Source organism: Echinops telfairi, unplaced genomic scaffold (genome assembly GCF_000313985.2).
Source record: "Echinops telfairi isolate 266 unplaced genomic scaffold, ASM31398v2 ScPeMD7_28;HRSCAF=97, whole genome shotgun sequence".
In the NCBI taxonomy this organism is placed as follows: Eukaryota; Metazoa; Chordata; class Mammalia; order Afrosoricida; family Tenrecidae; genus Echinops; species Echinops telfairi.
The window spans coordinates 2887165-2905359 of NW_022103925.1; positions in this window are offsets into that span (position 1 = coordinate 2887165).

The window sequence follows — 18195 nt, forward strand, 5'->3', positions numbered from 1 at the left end:
GAGGCTGAACTCCGGCCTGTGTTTGCACAGCGCAACCCTGGGCCCCGGCCCTGGCCTGCGAATGTAGGACGCGGGGGCCCGCGCGGGGAGGAGGATGGGGGCGGAAGGGAAGTCTCGAGACGCTCTCCGTGGGGTGTCGGGTGGGCAGTGTGTGAGTGCCCATGGAGACTCCCCAACGCGGTGAGGCCGACCGACTGTCGCTAACCCGCGAGGGCCACTAGCCTGTCCTCGCAGGAGGAAGCAGTTTTGCAAGATGGGGAGAATTGAGAGAGGGCAGGGCAGGGCAGGGACCCCAGTGGGTGGGGTACTGGCATCAGAACCAGAACGGGCCCCCTTGTGATTCGATTGCTTAGGGGACCTGGGTTCTCAGGAGGGCCAGTCCGAGGACATCTGGCGTTCTAAGTGATAAGGGCCTTGGGACCCAAACCCAGTTCACAAGAAAAAGGGCTCCTTACCCCACTTTCAGGCAAGCCTAGGAGCTGGAGGGAGCCCGGCGTCAGGACCCCTTACAGGAGCCAGAGTGGGGAGTGGGTCCCAAGGTCCAGGACCTCTGGGCCACCTGGTTCCTTTGGAAAATGAGCAGTAAGAATTCTGAAAAAGCTGACAGCAGACTCTAGCCCTCCCAGCCCAGGGTCCAGACTTCAGGGAACACTCAGGACCACCCTGTGGGCTGACAGCTACCTACCTCAACCAAACTGCTGCAAGCTGACCCCATCCTTGCTGGCCAAGCAGATACCACACCCAGTACTCAGCCCCTAGTCCTCTCCCAGGTCCTCTCCCAGGATGTGCCCCTCCACCTCCCAGGAGGCCACCGTAGTATATTCATCCCTAATCTATTAACTAGCTTATCAATCAGTGACTTCATGGGTTGAGATGGAGGGGCCTGTGCCCCTTGGCTCCCTTCCTAGGTGGGGTTCGGATCGCATGTGTCTTCCCAACACCTGTGGAAAAGAACTGGTGGGGCAGGATTGGGTCTGGGAGGACAGGGAGGAGGGTGGCTGGTGGGCTGGGAGGCTCTGAAAAGCTGCAGGCCCCCTCCCAGAGCAAAGTCCACAGCCCCTCCCTGGCCCCAGCTGTCCAGGTGGACCCTGCCCCTCACGGCCAGTTGCCTCCTGCTATCCTTCTGTTAGGGTGGTTTCCTCTTAGCAACAGGGCCTGGAGGCCTGTGCCAGGTAGATGGTGTCTTTTTGCACCCCTCTACCTGGTCCATTCTGTCTGTCTGAGAGTCTCACCACCCGTTGCATCTCCTCAGCTGTGCGGCTTCTGGATGGGCGTGGCCTCACCTTTGGTGCTGCATCCTGGGCTGTGACTGAGACCCTTGTAGACCAGTATTCCTGTAGGAGAGAGCTGGGGGCTCTTATCCCTCCCTCTCCTGCCACCCCCCAGTAACAGGTCTGGGGGTAGGGTGGGCCCTAAGTTGTTTCCCCTAAGTTGTTTGTAGAACCCTTCCTACAAACCCAGACAATCCGACTTTGTTCTACGGGGTCGCCATACGCTGGAATTGACTGAGCAGAGTGGGTGCGAGATTTTTGCTCGGCATGGCTTCAAGCAACAGAAATAGAGTCTCACGTTCTGGAAGCCAGCAATCGCAAGCAAGGTGTTGAGCAAGGTGTCCCTGAGAGGTCCCTGTTGAAGATCCTGCCCCACTGCCTCTGGCCTCTGGTGGCTGCAGGCTGCCTTGGCCTGTGGCCCACTATCCCTCCCATCTTTGCCTCCTTCCTCCTCTGGCCTCCTCCACTCGGTGCCCTTTATGAGGGCACTTGGCCTTGGATGAAGAGCCCCTGAGCCACACAAACAGGTAAGCACTTAACTACTAGCTGGGTGTTTGGAGGTTCCAGTTCACCCAGTGGTGCCTGGTGACCCGGCTCCCCAAACCAGCCTTTGGAAACACTGTGGAGAGCAGTTCTACTTTGAGAAGTATGGGGGTGCTATGGGTGGCAGTCGACTTGGGCCACTGAGTTGGTTTCTGAGTCCACACTGACTTCATAGCACCCCCCTGTGGGTTCCGAAACTTAACTGTTTATAGGAATAGAAAGCCCAGCCTTTCACTCACAGAGCCACTGGTGGTTTTGAACTGCCGACCAGGTGTATTGACAGCCCAACGCGTAGCCACTGGGCCACCAGGGCTCCCTTGGTTTGGGTTAGTGGATTTCAAGTCCATCGAGTAGCCTGGGATGGTCTTCTCTCATCTGCAAAGACCCTCTTTCCCACTCAGGTCAGATTTCTCAGTGCTGAAGGTGTGGGTGGGACCCTGATTGGTGTAGTGGGTTACCCACTGGTAGTTCAAAACTGCCAGCTACCCTGAGGGAGAAAGCAGAGGCTGTCTACTCACATCGAGAGTGACTGTCTCAGACACATGGGTGCCGCCACGTTCCCCCTTGCCCTACAGAGTCACTAAAGGGAAGTATAGTGGTGACAAGTTGGGCTGCCATCTGGATGGTCGGCAGTTGGAAACCACCAGCAGCTCGGCAGGAGAAAGACTGCGCTTTCTACTCCCACACGCAAACGACAGTGTCGGAAACCCACAGGGGCTCACTGTGAATAGGAAATGACTCCTTAGCAGTCAGCTTGGCTTTCTGCGTTTAGCATTACTGAAGAGTTAACCCTGGTGGCCCCCTATGTTAGGCACTGGGCTGGAACTCACAGCAGTAGTTCAAAACCACTCACAGCTCCGAGGGAGAGAGAGGAGGCTGCCTGCTCTTGTGAAGGCTCATAGCCGTGGGAAAGCAAAGAGGGAGCTCTCCTGCCCCACAGGGCCACCGTGGGGTCAAATTGTTGGCAGCGAGTTTGGAGGTAAGGGTGGGTACAGTGAACCCTCGCCACTTCGCGCTTCCGCGGCTTCACTCTATCGCAGTTTTTGCTTAACAGCGCATGCTCTGTCATTACTGCCACTGATTGGCTCATACTGTACACGCTTGATGCCATAAATAATTATATAATATAATAAATGATAATTGTAACGTCCAAAATGTTTTACTGTATTTTCCCTTTTTCATTTAATAAATTGGGTAATACGAGTGTAATGGTGACTAAAGGGTGTTTTTTTATGTCCTCTATGCTCTAACTACGAAAATATTTGATTTACAAATAAGGAATCCTACTTCGCGGAATTTAATTTATCACGGTAGGGTCTAGAACCGATTAACCGCGATAAACGAGGGTTCACTGTACATACTTTTTTGGGGGGGCACCGGTCTGCCACACTCCGTTGTGTTGGGTCCCTTAGTGCTGTCCACCATCTGAAAGTGACCCATCCACTACGATGCCCAAGTGGAACTGTATGGCTGACAACAATTAGGGTCAAAGGGCAGGAGCCGGCTGGTTCTGCCCAGCACTTTGGACAGGAACCCATGGTCCTCATACCAGTCAGGCTCTGTGGCCCATTCTGCTGCCCCCTCCCCCTGCCTCCAGGGAAGTGCATTCTTTAAAAGGATTGTGATTATTGTCAAAAAATGATCTTCCAGCGCAGAATCACTGTTTCCAAGCACCTGGCTTGAAGGCAGTACTGCTGTTTTATGTTGTTAAAATTCCTGCAGGCCCGCATTCTCCTGGGGGGCGGGGAGTGTCCCGCGCCCCCCACCACCCAGTGCTCTACAGATTTGACTGAGGCTTTTGCCCTTCACAGTGTCTTAACTGTCCTCACCATTAAAGCGAGCTCATTATAGCTGACCGCCCCCACCCGCCACCTTCTCCCTTCGCAGGAACTACTTAACCGTGTCACTGAGGTGGTCAGCACTTGTGTCACCTGGCCAGGTAAGCCCTCCCAGGTGAGTGAGGTGAGAGGAAAGACAGCAGAGAACTTGTTCAGGGGGCCCCATGGGGACCTCTGGACACCCACTTTTCCCGTGTCCCTTCTGTGGTTACTCTTCTAGACAGGCTGCCCCCAGCACCACTGCCTTGAAGGCATTGACCCTGGAGCTCAGAATGGATGGGAGTGTATGAGGGAGGCCGAGGGCAGAGCAGGAGGCGCCAGCGGTGACCACAGCCCGGAGTCAAACAGACTAGGTTTCCCCCGGGGTTGCTGGGCCGTGCTGGTGAGAATAAGGACGGAGCCTTGCTGGCTGGGCTGGGTGCAGGGATGTAGGGACCACCAAGCAGGCAGTGGTCAGCCCCGCCTTCACCCACTCTGGTGCCCCACAGTGGGACTCCTGGCATGCTGGGGCTCCCACTGTCCCCAGTGTGGTGAGGAGGGAGGGTGAGGCTCAGGGACTTGTCACCTGCAGCGCTGGAACCCAGGATTACTGAGTGCCAGTGGGAGCCTGCTACTGAGTTCACCTGGGTGAGGGCCTGGCCCTGGGGTGGGGCTGAGGTCCTGAGGGGCTCTTAGGACCACTTCTCTGGGAGGCCCTGAGGAGCTTCTTCCAACAGGCACTCTGCCCTGACAGGTGTCTCAGGCAGGTGTCTCAGGCAGAGCGCCCCTTTGACAGTGAGGTCCCTTGGGAAGGCTTCAGTCCCTGTAGACAGACAACCACCACCCTCTTAGGCAGGGTCCCAGGGACTAGGGCCAGCCACTGCTGAACCGGGCTTGGCTGCATAGTGGGTAATCGATGCTTGTTTAATTGATTTATGCCCAGAGAACTTGAGGAGGGTTGGAATAACCCCCCACCCCCAACCCCTGGATGTTCTCACTCTAACCAAAATGTCATTTTAAAGAAAGCGGAACAGGAAAAGCGGGAAGAGTCCCAGGTCCCTCAGCCAACCTTCCTAGCTCCTGTGTTCTCTCCTTGAGTTGCTCTCTGAGTTCCCCGGCAGGCTGTGCAAAATTCAGTGCCACTGCTGGGAGCTGCGCAGAACACAGCAGCTCCAGCCCAAGCCCTCCTGGCCTTTTGGCCCCTTGGTTTGGCACAGGCTGATACACCTCCAGCCCTGACTTTGGGGTTTGTAAAATGTGGTACCTTCCCCTTAGGCAAAGATGTCTGCACACAGAGAGCACCTGGTGGGCGGCAGGGGGTGGGGGGGTACTGCAAACCCCACCTTCTCTACTCCCGGGGTGCCCAATCTGAGTGCAGGAAGGGCAGAAGGCAAGGAACAAGGGGCCCCGGGAGAGCCCCCACCCGGAGCCTGGTGTCAAGCTGCGGCTCTGGCCATGCAGAAGCAGCTGAGGGGCAAAGTGTGGATGGGGCCCCCATGGCTGCAAAGCTGCATTGGAAGGGGTTGGAGTGGATTCGATGTGGGGCAGAGAGCCGACCAGGGAGGGGTTAAGGCCCACGGGTTCCTGGCTGGCAGGGGCCAGTCCAGTAGCCGCTGAGCTGTTCAGAAATCTATTTTCCTAAGCACTTGGCATAGGCCTGAAACCTCAAGTGTATTTTCCCTAAGTTTTATTTTTTCTTTGACCCCAAACGCTGGTAAATTTAAGGGAAATTTAATTATGGTGTTTTGGGTCCATTTACACTTCAACCCTCTCAGCATTTTTTCCAGGACCCTTCTGGGGTTCAGCACGCCTTGGAAACCTTCTAAATGAGGGTTTTTGTTATTATTATTTTTTGAAAAGGTTTCACCCCCACCCCCGGCACCAGCCTTCCTGCCAAGATTAAACCAGCTCTAACTCCAGGCTCGGGCTGAATTAGGACTCAGGGCCCCAGGGCCGCCAGACCAAGCCCAAGTTATTGCCGCCATCCCCACCCCTCCTCACAATGAACCTTCCTTCCGTCGGTCCGGCCTTCTGGTCTCGCTCCAAGGAAGTCCCTAAAGATGACTGGTCCCACAGCCTTAGCAGAAGCCCCTCCTTGGAACCTTGACCTTTGAAGGTCCTTGTGGACAACCCTGAATCATGTTGAAGGCGAGAGAAGGTCTTCCGGCAGGCCATGGGTGCCTCCCGCTGCCCAGCCCAGGTCAAGGTGAGGTCACTCGCCCCTCCCTGCAGATGATGGGGAGAGGGGACCCACATCTTGTGGGGCTATGAAGTTGGGAGTACAGGCCTGTTTGATAATGGGGAAACTGAGGCAGGCATAGAACTTTGTCTCGGCCTGCCCAGACCCCAGGTATTGACTGCCTTGTGCTAGAGATGTTTTCAGCTGAGATTGGCAAGGGTGGGTGCTCCCTGCAACATTTAAGGAGTCTGGCAGAGCAGGTTTGACCCCCTAGGCTTGGGCTGGGTGCCCAGCAGCCTGAGGGAGGATTGGCCCCCCGCCCCTGCCAGCCTCCGGATGTTGGCACCAAGGCCTGCACAGGGCTAATTGGAGGAGGCAGCTGTTTGCAGAGTAGACTTGGCCAATGGGCAGAGGCCCTAGGGCCACTGTGGCAAGCCCACCCAACTGGGCTGCCAGGACCCACTCTACTCCCCTATCTTATCACAACCCCCTCAGTCAATGCCCAGGAGCATCCAGCAACGGATGTGACCCCCACTATTCCAGGGGCTCAGCGGCTAGCTCCAGCCAGAAGCTGGGCCCCAATGTGGGGCCCCACACCTGGCTCTGTCCAGCAGAACTGCCTCAGGGACTGAGCAGAGGGGTGTGGGGTGGAGGCCTTGCTCCCCAGTTGGGTTGTAGTAGGTGGTGCCCAAGGAGGGGAACCCCCAGGAAGGGTCTAAGGGTGGCCCAGCAAGTGCAAGGGAAGCAGGCCTGGTGCTGCCTGGAGGAGGGGCCAACTGGGGGACATACTGGCTGACCTAGGACCCTCTGCTCTGGCTCCTGGTCCCCACAGAGGACAGGGAGAAGCATCTGGCCCACTGGGGATCCCTGAACCCAGGGGGCCCTTCTTTTCTCAGAAGGGGCTGCCCGGCCTGACTCAGTGGGGGGTAGGGGGGTGGACAGCAGCCGCAGACGGTGCTCTGCAGAGAGTGTCCTCTAGCCCCATCTATCCCCTGGCCACTGAGCTTCGAACACCCTGACCCCCTCTGGCCTGTGCCCTGTGCCCCTCCCCCAGCCAGAAGCATGGGGCAAAGTTGGGGTGGCATTGGGTGAGGGGCGTCGTCCAGACTGTCAGCACCCAAGCACCATTTACCAGATGAGGCATCTTACCAGGAGGTGATCCCAACTGCTATTTGCTGAGGTTTTGCTCTGGGGTGGGGGTCCTGAGACAAGCTGGCTGCAGGGTGGAGTCTCCTGAGAAGGCTATGTGGGGCTGCGGGGTACCACCCTCTCACATCCAGCCACCTGCTGACCATCCCTCTGCCCTCTGTGTCTGCCCAGTGGGGGTCCCTGGCCTAGCCCCCTCCCTCCCCAACACTGTTGCAGAACCTGCTGCTGCCCTGAAAGAGACAGCATCAGAGGCTCCAAAGGCCCCTTCCTGGCCACACCCTCCTGCTTAGTCTGCTAAGCACCCTGTTGTCCAGCAAGCCAGGGCAGGCAGGGACCAAGGACCATGGCCAAGGCAGCCTCAGGAGCTAGGGGACACGGACCACCCCGGGAGGGTATTCCTGGGTGGTGTGTGCTCACCCCCGGCACTGCCCACCCCTGTGTCCCCGCCAGCCGCCACATAGGAGGCTGCAAGTCTCAGAAGGTCAAGGATCAGGGGGCCAGTGGAAGTGTGGGGGACTGTCCCTCACCCCACCAAGCCAGAGCCCAGAGCTCCTGGATGGGGGTGGAGGTGGGGGGGCATGCCCGTGGCTACCATGGCTGGGTAGGCCAGGAGTGCCAGCGTGAGAAGCAGGCAGTACCCTGGTTGGGGCCCCTCCAGGCTCCCCTCCCTGCAGCCAGGCCTGCTGTGTGGGCCCCCTCTCTCTGAGCCTTGGCTCAGGCCCTCCCCACCCAGGGCTTCCAGCTGAGTCTACCCCAAGCCCAGCCGCCCTCTGGTCCAGAGTCCACCCGGGGTCAGAGATACGTCTGTGGGCTCCTCCTGGGAGGAGGCTGGGGCAAGCACAGAGGTTCCCAGGCCCAGGTTATCTCGGGGCGGGGGTCTGCATTGGCTCAGCCCAGATCAAAGGGGCTTATCGGCTAGCCAGGCCCTGGGCCTGCTTCCCACAGCCACCCTTCCGCCCTGCCCCCACTTCCCTCTCCCTACCTCTTCCCAGCAGCCTTTGCCCTGGCTGAGCTCCCACTGCCTCCCTGCCCATCCGGACCCTTCCACCCGCCTCCTTCAAGAGGACTCTTCCCCAAATCCCACCCCAAGCGTGGGCTGTGTGTGTGTGTGTGTGTGTATGGAGAGGGGACAGAGAGACATGGCGTGTGGGCTTCTCTGGAGGTCAGAGGAGGTGGAGTGGGCAGAACATTCTTGGGCAGCGGTCCTCTGGCGAACTTGGGCAGGAGGCAGAGGGCAGGATGTGGGTGGGCCCAGGGCAGAGATGCCGCCCCGAGGCCATCGACCTTGATTAGGTACTGTGAGCCCACACCCCACACAGATGTGGATGTCCCCCGACCTCCACGGGTGTGGATGCGTGCATGCCGGCTCTCGTTTGCCGACGCCGGGGGGTGACAGCCGGTGCCCTGACACACTGCCTGCCCACCGGCCTGCCAGGGCACAGAAGCCTGGGCCGGGCCTGGAAACTGGGTCAGAGCAAGGCTGGGCAAGAACACACACCCCGTCAGCTCCGGTGAGCCCCAGGGCCCAGCCTGTGCACGCACAGGTACAGGGAGTACAGGTGTGCGCTCCTGGGCCTGGTCTTGGGGCCACTGGCAGAGGTGGGGCCTCAGTTAACAGCCTCAGCTCAGGAATCGGGCCTTCCGGTCCCCATATCTCTGGCCATTCCAGTGCCCAGTTCCCAGGCTAGTTCACAGTCCTGCCCAGGGAAGTCCCCTGCCCCAGTTCCCTGGGTCTTTGGGACACAGAGAGATGAGTAGTCTCAGGTTAACCCATTGCCCTGGGAGTCAATGCCAACTCAAAGTGACCCTACAGGACCTTGTAGAACTGTCCCTGTGGGTTTCTGGGATGGTTAACTGTCTACGGGAGTAGAAACCTCCGTCTTTCTCCCACAGAGTGGCGGGTGGTTTCAAACTGCGACCTTGTAGATCTGAGGCAGGAGGAGGAAGAATGCATTTCAGAAAGGGTGAGAGTTGCGTGTGCACAAGGGCTCACAGCACACCCAGAAGAGCCACTCCTGCCCTGAGGATCTGGGGCACCTTGTGCTCCTTCCCCTGTCCCTGTCTAGAGCTGTCCCCCATCCCCCCATCCCAGCTCATCAGTGCTGATGGGTTCTGGTCCCTCAGACACTCAAGGTCTGTGGGTACAGTGTTTATAGCATTTCAGGCCTGAGCTCCAAGTCCCCGTGTCCCTGGAGCCAGCGGGGAAGGTGGACAGGAGGCAAGTGTCCTGCCACGTGGTCCCCCACATGGCCCATTCTACCCTGCTGGCCAGTCCTTCACCCTCAGAGGCCCGGGCTGGTTGACTGTGGTGTTTGTGTCTGGCCCCCTGGTTCCGAGTGTGACTGAAGCCTGTTCTCATGTCCCCACTCCACCGAGGAGGGGGCAGTCTGCAGTTCCATGCTCAACCAGGACCCAGTCCAGGCGCCACCACCCCCTCCTTGCTTGCTGGGCCCTAGTCTCTGAGGGATGTGGGTGGCGGCAGGACCCTACAAGCATGAGATCTTACAGCCATGCCAATCCCACCCTGCCCCTCAGCCCTCTGCTAGTAACCCCTGTGCCCAGCACCCAGCCCAAGACGGGCAGCCCCATGGGAAGGGGGCAGGACCACTCCAAGCCTGACCCCACCAGCTGGCCCTGCCCTGGGTTTGCACCCACTTCCCTCCTGTGTCCTGGGGGTGGGGGGGGCTGTGCCACCAGCTATGCAGGGCCTGGGAGGGGCTTCTGGAGAATGCTCTATGCCCATCCCCCTACACACACACACACACACACGTGTGTTCTCCTTGTAAAGAGCTTAAAGGATTCAGGCTGTTTGCTACCGTTGAGCTCGGCTCACAGAACTGGTCGCGCCAGAAGTTGAGCCCCGGCCCCGGGCAGGTGCAGACTCGACAGGCTGCCTCTCCCCGGCTCCCTCAGCGGCAGTGTTCCCGCCAGTCCCGAGCTGAGCTGCCCCTCTGAGGTGATCCCACCCCCTCCAGCCCCAGGTCCGAGGTCACCTGCAGTGCCTGCAGCCACAGCCATGGCTAACAGCTTACTCACCAGCAGTGGCGCCCCTCTGCCCTGCTGTCTGAGGCTCCTGTCCCTGCCCCGTCCACACCCTCGGTGGTCCTGGCTGGGCATGCTGCACCACCTGAGGGGACGATAGGAATGGAGCGGATCCCTGCTGGCGTGTGGCTCTAGGGAACGAGGGACACCGTCCACCTATGTTCCTAGCCCAGAAGACACTCCACCAGGTGGGCTGCCTACGCAGAGGGAGTAAGAGCAAGGCCACCTGATATTGCTGTGGGGACCAGGCTGCTGGCCACCTCAGAAAGCCAGCGAGGAGGCCACAGCGGAGGGGGCGAAGACATTTCCCAGACAGGTCCGGGAAGTCCTGTGCCCACAGACCCCAGCCCACGGGGTCTGCGCTGGCACCCGTGCCGGGGACGTGCTGGGGAGGACAACATCACGTGCACGTAGCTTCTGCCTCAGACCCTCCCAACACCACACACTCCTTCTCTCCTCTGATAGAGGGTCACCCACCTGGAGAGAGGGCCACCTGAGGTCTCCCAGTACAGGACGTCTCCCCCAGAGCAAGGTCTCAGAGACCCCAAGAGCAGGCAACCCAGTTAGGGGCCTGCCTTTGTGGTCTTTCGGACAGGTGTTTGCGATTCTGGACAGTGAGGGGCAGGACCTCAGAAATCGTTCCAGCGCATGTCCAGGCCCTGACCCTGGCCAACCAGAAGACCAGACCCAGCTCACAGACACCCTAGATAGAGGATGGGGTAGAATTGCCCCCATAGGGATTTCCGAGACTTTAACTCTTTCTTAAAATCAATTTATTGGGTGCTCTTACAGCAGTTATGACATTCCACACATCCACTCTATGAAGCATATTTGTACATTTGTTGCCATCATTCTCTGAACATTTACTTTCGACTTGAGCCCTTGGAATCAGCTCCTCTCTTTTCCCTTCCCCTACCCACCCTCCCACCCTCGTGACTCCTTGATAAATTATGTTGCTCTTATTTTCGTATGGAGGCTTTAACTCTTTATGGGAGTAGGGAGCCCCCTCTTTCTCCCCAAGAGGGACTAGTGGTTTTGAACTGCTGACCTTGCAGTTAGCAGTCCAAGTTGTAACCAGGGCGCCTCTGTGACCCTGGCAGCCATCACCAATCAACTGCAGCACTGGGCCCCCCTCTCCACTGTGGTTGTGGTCTTTACTTGCTTCAGGCAGCTGTCCCCACTCACAGAAGCAAAATCAAACAAACAAAAATCCACCGCCAGTGAGCAGATTCGCAGCAGCTGCTCTGTAGGACAGAGTCGAACTCTCCCTAGGGGTTCAGAAGCTGTCAGCCTCATCTTTCTCCCAAGGAGGGCCTGGTGGGTTGGAACTGCTGACCTTTCCAGTGAGTAGCCCAAGGCGTGACTTGCTAACCTACTGCGCTAGCACTGGGAAGTGGTCCATCCTGTGGAATGTAGGTTTGCTGTGATTGGACAGCATCTCTCACACAACTACATCCCAGGGCACCGATGCAGCCACTGGTCTCAATTCCCCCAGGCCAGCCGCTCAGCAGAGGCCTGGGCCAGTGCCCGTCCGCCCCACCCCCGTCTCCAGCCCTGCACCCAATGGCCGCATCTTCTGCCCCTGGCCACTCGGCCCAGTCATTGGGGGAGGCATAGTGCTGGGCCCTCTGAGCCCCTACCCCAGCCCATTGCAGTAGTGCCATGGGATACCAGGCAGGGGGGCTTTGAGCCAAGACAGGAGGGCAGGCTAAAGAGAGCCACCACGGTCTACCTAGGCTGGGGGCAACTGTGGACAGCCCCGCCTCCAGGACCTGCCCTGTCCAGCAGCGTGCGCCGCCTCCGTGACAGCCGGCAGTGCCGAGGTAGCGGGTACCGGGTGTGCGCACTCTGGCCAGGAGACCCGAGGATGTACACCAGGCCCAGGCCAGGCGTCCCACATCCAAGCCGTGTGTGGCCGCCAGCTGCTGCCTGCTGGGCAGCACATCTGTCCTGCCGGCGGGCGGGGGATTAGCAGCCATCGAGAGACACAAGGCCCATTGAGTGGGGCCAAGCGAGTCTGTGGCCAAGTCCGTCCAGGATGCCTCCCAGGCCCCCTGCCCCCCAAGAGCTCCCCAGTCCTTGTCCTCAGGCCTCTGCCGGCAGCAGATGAGCTGGTGCAGGGCAGGATGGGTCTCCAAAGCATGAGGGTGCAGGATGCTGGGCATCCCTCCTTGCCACGCCCCACGCGGGGTATGACACTGCTGAGTGCCCACACCTCCTCCTGCCTCACCTCGGCCTGCATCAGGGACACTCTACTGTCCTCCGCTTGATTCCTTCACAGATAGGGAGCTCACCCCCAGTCAGCCTTGCCATCCATCCTGGAGGCAGCTCAAAGTAAATCCCCCAGCCCTTGTGCATGTGGGCCACCTGTCCAGGAAGGTGACCTGTGTGTTTGTCTGTGTTGATGCCCTTGGGGACAGGATGGAGTCTGGGACTGCCTGGGGGCACTGAGAACCTTGTTTTTTGTAACAAGCCGGGCAGGGCTCAGAGGTGCCAACCCCAGGCTGCTTCCTGCGGCATGTTCTGACCCACTGCCGGACGGGCCTCTCTGTGTGAGTGGTTCTGCAGGGGCTGGGCTGGCACTGGGAGGCTGGGGAGAGGCCAGGTCCCTCCGCAGGAACTGTCTCACAGAGACTCCTGTAGTCAGCCTCAGAGGTGTGTGGCTTTAAGCTGCTGAGAAAATACAGCTTGGACATAGCAGATTGACTAAGGTTAAGAAAAGAGAGCGGTCTCCATCCCGGAGTGGGTGAGTTGCTGCTCTTAAACGCTGAGCTTCCTGGCAGCCAGGGCAAAGAGAGAAAGAAGATTCTGCCTTGACTCACTGATGCCCGGGAAAGGACAGTGCAGGGGGCTGGCTTGTGGTACGGAGCATCCCAAGCTCCACTCTTATGGTCACAATTGCCCCCTTGAGACCCCCTCAAGGATGGGCCTCCCAAGTACAGGTGCAGTCTGTTCAAAAGGCCACGTGGGTCCCAGAGGCAGATGGAGAGGCCAGCAGTGATAAGCTTGGCTGGACCTCTCTCGAGGACTTGGGAGACTCCGAGGCAGCTGAGCAGGGGCGTGGCCCCAGGATGTGTGAGGACCCCAGTGTAGGGCTGAGCACCCTTATGGGACAGACAGATCCCTGAGGGATGGCCACCTGTCACTCCTCCTTGATGGCCAAGTCCTGGCAACCCTCCCATGCTCCTGTCCCTTTTCTGGGCCGGCCAGATGAGGTATGGACAACAGAGGCCTGGTGGAGGAGCCTGGCTTCCCGGAGGGTTGGCCACACCCACTCCGGGGCCCAGCTGGGCTAGGGCTTCTGTTGACACAGAATTAGTGAAGTGTCCCCATGAGAAGGGTCACATGTTGTGAGAGGTCAAGGGAGGGGGCGGGCTGGCTCTGGGAGGGACGTGTCAGCTGGGCACACCTGGACCCAAGGCCCTTGACCTGTTGAAGTGCGGAGGGCAGGTGGTTACTCCAGTCTTGAAAACCTCATCGGCCTGGGCTGGGGGCCAAGAGAGGCGAGGGGAGGAGCAGAACCAGGGGACCCCAAACCAAAAGTCCACCCACTCAGCCACAAATACTCCAGCTGGCCATGTACCCGAGGCTGGCCTCCACCACCACGGAGCAGCTTAGGAGAGCGCACCTCCATCTCCCTCCCTCCGGGCATCCATTGGTCAAGATCAGGGAGGCTGGGGCCGGTCCTTCTTGGCAGGGGGGCGGGGAGACTGGTGTCAAATTTTCAAGGCAGGATGGGATCTAAGGGTCAGGTCATGACCAGAGGGTGGGCCATCAGGAGCCAGCCCTTCTCTCAGGGCCTTGGGCGGTTTGAGGTGAGAAGGGACAGGGGGGGTGCGGGGGGGGGCTGCCATTGTCCCCTGAGGTGGTGGGAGTGGAGCCCTGAGACTCCTGGCTCAGGATGTGGGGACCTGGCACAGTGGTCCTCTTTCACATGGCCTCTCTTCACCTGCCCTGTGCTCAGGCCTGGAGAGGGAGAAGGACACTCCAGCTGAGCCCAGTAGTGGCCCACGTGGTCAGCGTGGCAGGAGAGTAACCTGCCTGGGGCCTCACTCACATGTCCTGGGGGAGACAGGCCCAGGTGCCACTGGTGGTGGGGGACAAAGACTTGGCAGGCACCACCACCCCCTCAGGTCTCAGGGCCCCACCCTCTCTCCCACGACCAGCTCGACCCCTGGCCCTCCAGCAGCCTGGCGCACCCAAGAGACTGGCGGGCCAGCTCATCTTCCCAGGCTGGCGGAAGGACACCTGACAGGCGTGCCAGACCTCCCTGTAGCCCCCCACTCTCTCCCACCCTGCCCCCCGCCCCGCAGCAGCTATACCTTTGTGCTGTCTGGTCACCCACCTGCCCCCGGGGAGCACCCCTCCCCTCCCAGGCTCAGGTTCCCTGGCCTTCTGCCTGACATTCTCCCCCCACCCACTCACCCCACCCCAGCCTGAAACAAGGTGTTCACACCTGAGACAAAGGTGCTGCCGTGCCAGCCACAGCGGAAGCCCAGGGCCCAGGCTTGCAGGGGACAGGGTGCTGATGGGAATTGCTCTGGCTAGCATTGGTGGGGGGGGGGTGTCTTCAGGTAGACCTCACAGTACAGGAAGTGGGATCAGGTCTTGGGGGGCCTGGAGCTGGCCTCCTAGGGGCTCCTCATGCCACTTTCGTCTTCTCTGTCCTGGGGGCACTGCGCGCGGTCTGGCTGTCACAGGACCCTGCCATCAGGAGGTTGGGCGTCCTGAGGACCAAGGGGCCCAGCCTCTGCGGGCTCCCAGAGGACAGCAAAGCAGGCCAACAGGTGAACAGGGGACTTTCAGGTGGGGCTGAAGGGGAGACTGGCAGCTTGGAGCGGGTGGACAGAGGGGGCTCAGAGGTCAAGCATGCAGACCAGACCACTGAGAGTGAGGTGTGATGGGGGGCTGGAGGGTTCTCCAAGGCTGAGCTAGGCAGATCGGCGGCCCCTGGCCACAGGGGACTCTGGCCTTTGATGCCTGTGGGCACCGGGCAGCCCTCGAGGGCTCTAGGAATGAGACTTGATGTGATGAAGATTTCCAGGATGTCCCTCTGAGTGCAGGCAGGGTGGGGGCCAGAGGCTGGGATGTGGGGAGGACCCAGCCCCAAGAAGCCAGACTCTTGGGGTCCACCCAAGCAGCTACGTCACTCACGCTGATGGGGAGTGGGGTGGGCAGGGGGTGTCCCGAGTGTGTGTGGGACTGCTGACGGCTCAATCCCGCCCGTCACCGCTCAATGGGCCCTTGTCCACGGCCATTGAGCGCTGCATTCCGGCCCCCTGGCGACGGTCTGGCCGTGGCCATCTCTGGGGAGGCAGGAATGTAGCGGGCGGGGCCTGGGCAGGGGGTGGGGGCTCCCGTTCTCACGCCCGAGGCCACTGGGGCCGACTCAATTGGAATTTAAATGCTGGCCATTGTTGTCGGGGAATGACCAGAGTCAACGCTGTCCTGGGGGCCTGGGCCCAGTGGCCAGGACTGCAGAGGCTGGCCAGCCAGCGGGGGGCCAGCCTCTCAAGCTGGCCCAGCCCCATCTCTGCTGAAGCCCTTTCCTGCTGCTCCTCCTCCAGCTAGCCTTCCGGGGTGGCTCCCGCACAGTCTACAGCCCCCCCACTGGCCCCCCCCCACCCCACTTCTGTTCTGCCCAGCCTGGAAAATGAAGCAGGCACCCAATCTCCACTCCATACTTCTTCTTGGTGTGGGGGGTAGGGCGGCTTGGCCACAGTCTCCAGGCCCCTGGACCCACCCATCTGTAACATACCACTCTTGCCCTTCCTGTGTTGGGTGCTCAGGGCACACTGATGTTCCCCTCCCCAGTCTCAGGCTGTGTAGGAGAGAAACCCTCCTCCCCCCACCCTGGAAGGGGACGCAGTGTCCTGGCTCAGTGTCCTGCCTGCCCTCACAGTGCCCAGATCCTGCCAGGAGAGTGACCATCTGGGTCCAAATAGGGGCCCCAGGGGGGACGTCAGCACAGTAGGAACACATTGGGCCATAGGCGGGTCCTCCACCTCTGCCACCGGCCTGAGCCAGGGTCTTCAGACTCGGCCCTCCTGCCATGCCAGGGGATATCCAGGGGTCAGCTCACCGGGGCCATGCCAGGCTACTGGTGGCCACTTCTCCAAAAACCTTCTCAAAGTTCCAGGCCTGAAGCTGAAGGGTGTCCCCTGGTACCCGGCCCCCCCTTATTTCCCCCTGGTGCCTGGGCCCCCCTTCCCTTGCCTCCTCCCGGCAGCCCTCTGAGGGTGGGGCGTCGGGGCTGAGGCCGGGCCAGCTGATGGGGGAGATGCTGGCCGGCCCCCACCAGCCCCTTCCCACCACCTCTTCCTCTGCTGCCACTTCATTCATTTATTTATTTGCTGAACCTCTGACAGCCCTGAAAGGGGCCTTTGTCCGCTCAGACAATCAACTTCGCGATGGAAAACGGAGTGGTGTTTGAGGAAAGTCTGTGTGTGTGTGTGTGTGTGTGTGTGTGTGTGTGTGTGTGTGTGTGTGAGAGAGAGAGAGAAGGGGGGTAGTGGTCCAGCCAGGAGATGGGGCACACTGCCAGCAGGGGAGCCTGTGGGGAAGGGCCCCTGTGTACCGGACCCCTCAGGCCCATTAGGGAGCCCTCCAAGGGGATAGTCCCTAGGCCAGGCCACAAGCGCAGTTCACAGACGCCCCTGCCACGAGCGCTGGCCAGCTCTGCCTGACCCTCTGACACTCCTGCTAATGACTTCATTTCACTGCTCTGTGAGGTGGCCGAGGAGCGGACATTCGAGTCAAGGGGACACGGGGCCCTAACCACTAGACAGCACTGCCTCGTGGGGCCTGGGAGACAGAAAGTGCAGACAGGGCCAGGGTAGACCTCTCCCACGATGATTCGGGCCAGGATGGGTGCTCTTGGCCCCGGGAACAGCCGGGGCGGGCGGAGGCCCCTGGGGCCAGCATGCGCCTGAGATGAGATGTGGGAGAGGAGCAGTGGGAACAGGGGGCTGGGGTGATGTGAGCAAGGGGAATGAGGTCCCCCCCAGGCCCAAAACAGGCCACGGTTGCTCAGTGCGGGGGAGCGGGGGGCAGAGCCTCAGGGGGTTTGCCCAAGGAGGGATTTTGCTGACCAAGGTCTGGGGGGGCTGTGCAACCATAAGGGCGGTTCACAGGGTGAATCAGCCATCCCTTGGGTGACAGCGGGGGCTGGCTGCTCCCGCAGTAAAGATCTCGATCCTCAGAGCACCTGGGAGGTCACTTGAGAGTCCAGTGCACTGGCAGGGGGCTTGGACTCGGGGTTTGGGTGGTGGGAGGGAGGGGACGGAGTGGGGAATGGAGGCTGGGACCAGGGCTGGCAGGGAGGGTGGGCAGGTGGGGGGCCAGCGTGGGATCCTGGGCATATTTCAAGGCAGAATAGGGTAGATTTGTTCCGGGTGGTGGACAGGGAGGCATGGAGGGGAGGGGGAGAGGTTTAGAAGACAGTAGAAGACTTGGGTTGGGTCAGCAGACCTCTCCCCCATCCTGCCGTCAACCTGCCACTAAAGTCTTGTGAGCCAGGCAGACCCTGATATCAGGCAAGGGCATGCAGTTCTGGGGACTGGGGGTTGGCCAGGGCTGGATTGTCCCTCTTCTGTGTATTGTGGTTGAGGGAGTCACGGGAGACCAGGGGGGGGCATGTCCCTGGCCTGGGCTCTGGGCCTGCAGTGGGGGCTGGGGGATGCTCAGTCGAGGCTGGCGGGGCAGTGCTGGTCCAGCACTGGCTGCCTAATCCCGGATCTGTGTGGAGCTGCTGGCTGGCGGGCGGGCGGTCTCTCCGACATCCGCTTGTCCACACGACGTGAATTGCCCCTGGCTGCTTCTGGAACTGGCCTCTCCTGTCCTCCCGTCCTTGGTCACTGTGCTGTGCTCCCAGAGGGGGACAAGGAAGGACAACCCCAATCCAGGGACTGGGGTGTGGGAGAGAGGACACCCCAAGTTCAGTTCCTCCTATAGAGGAGTGAGCAGGCTTCAAGGGAAACCTCCTATCTGAGCAGGGGTAGGGTCCCAGGACACACAAGGTCACACCTCCCAGGAGGCCCCTCTGAAGCTGGCCCCATAGTGGCCTGGACCCACGTGGTTGCTGTTAGGTGCTGCCGACACTCACCGCTCTCCAAGAATAGAACAGAACACCGCCGGTCCCGCCCCACCCTCCCACCCACTATTACGGGACCCATGGTCACAGCCACTGCGTCCA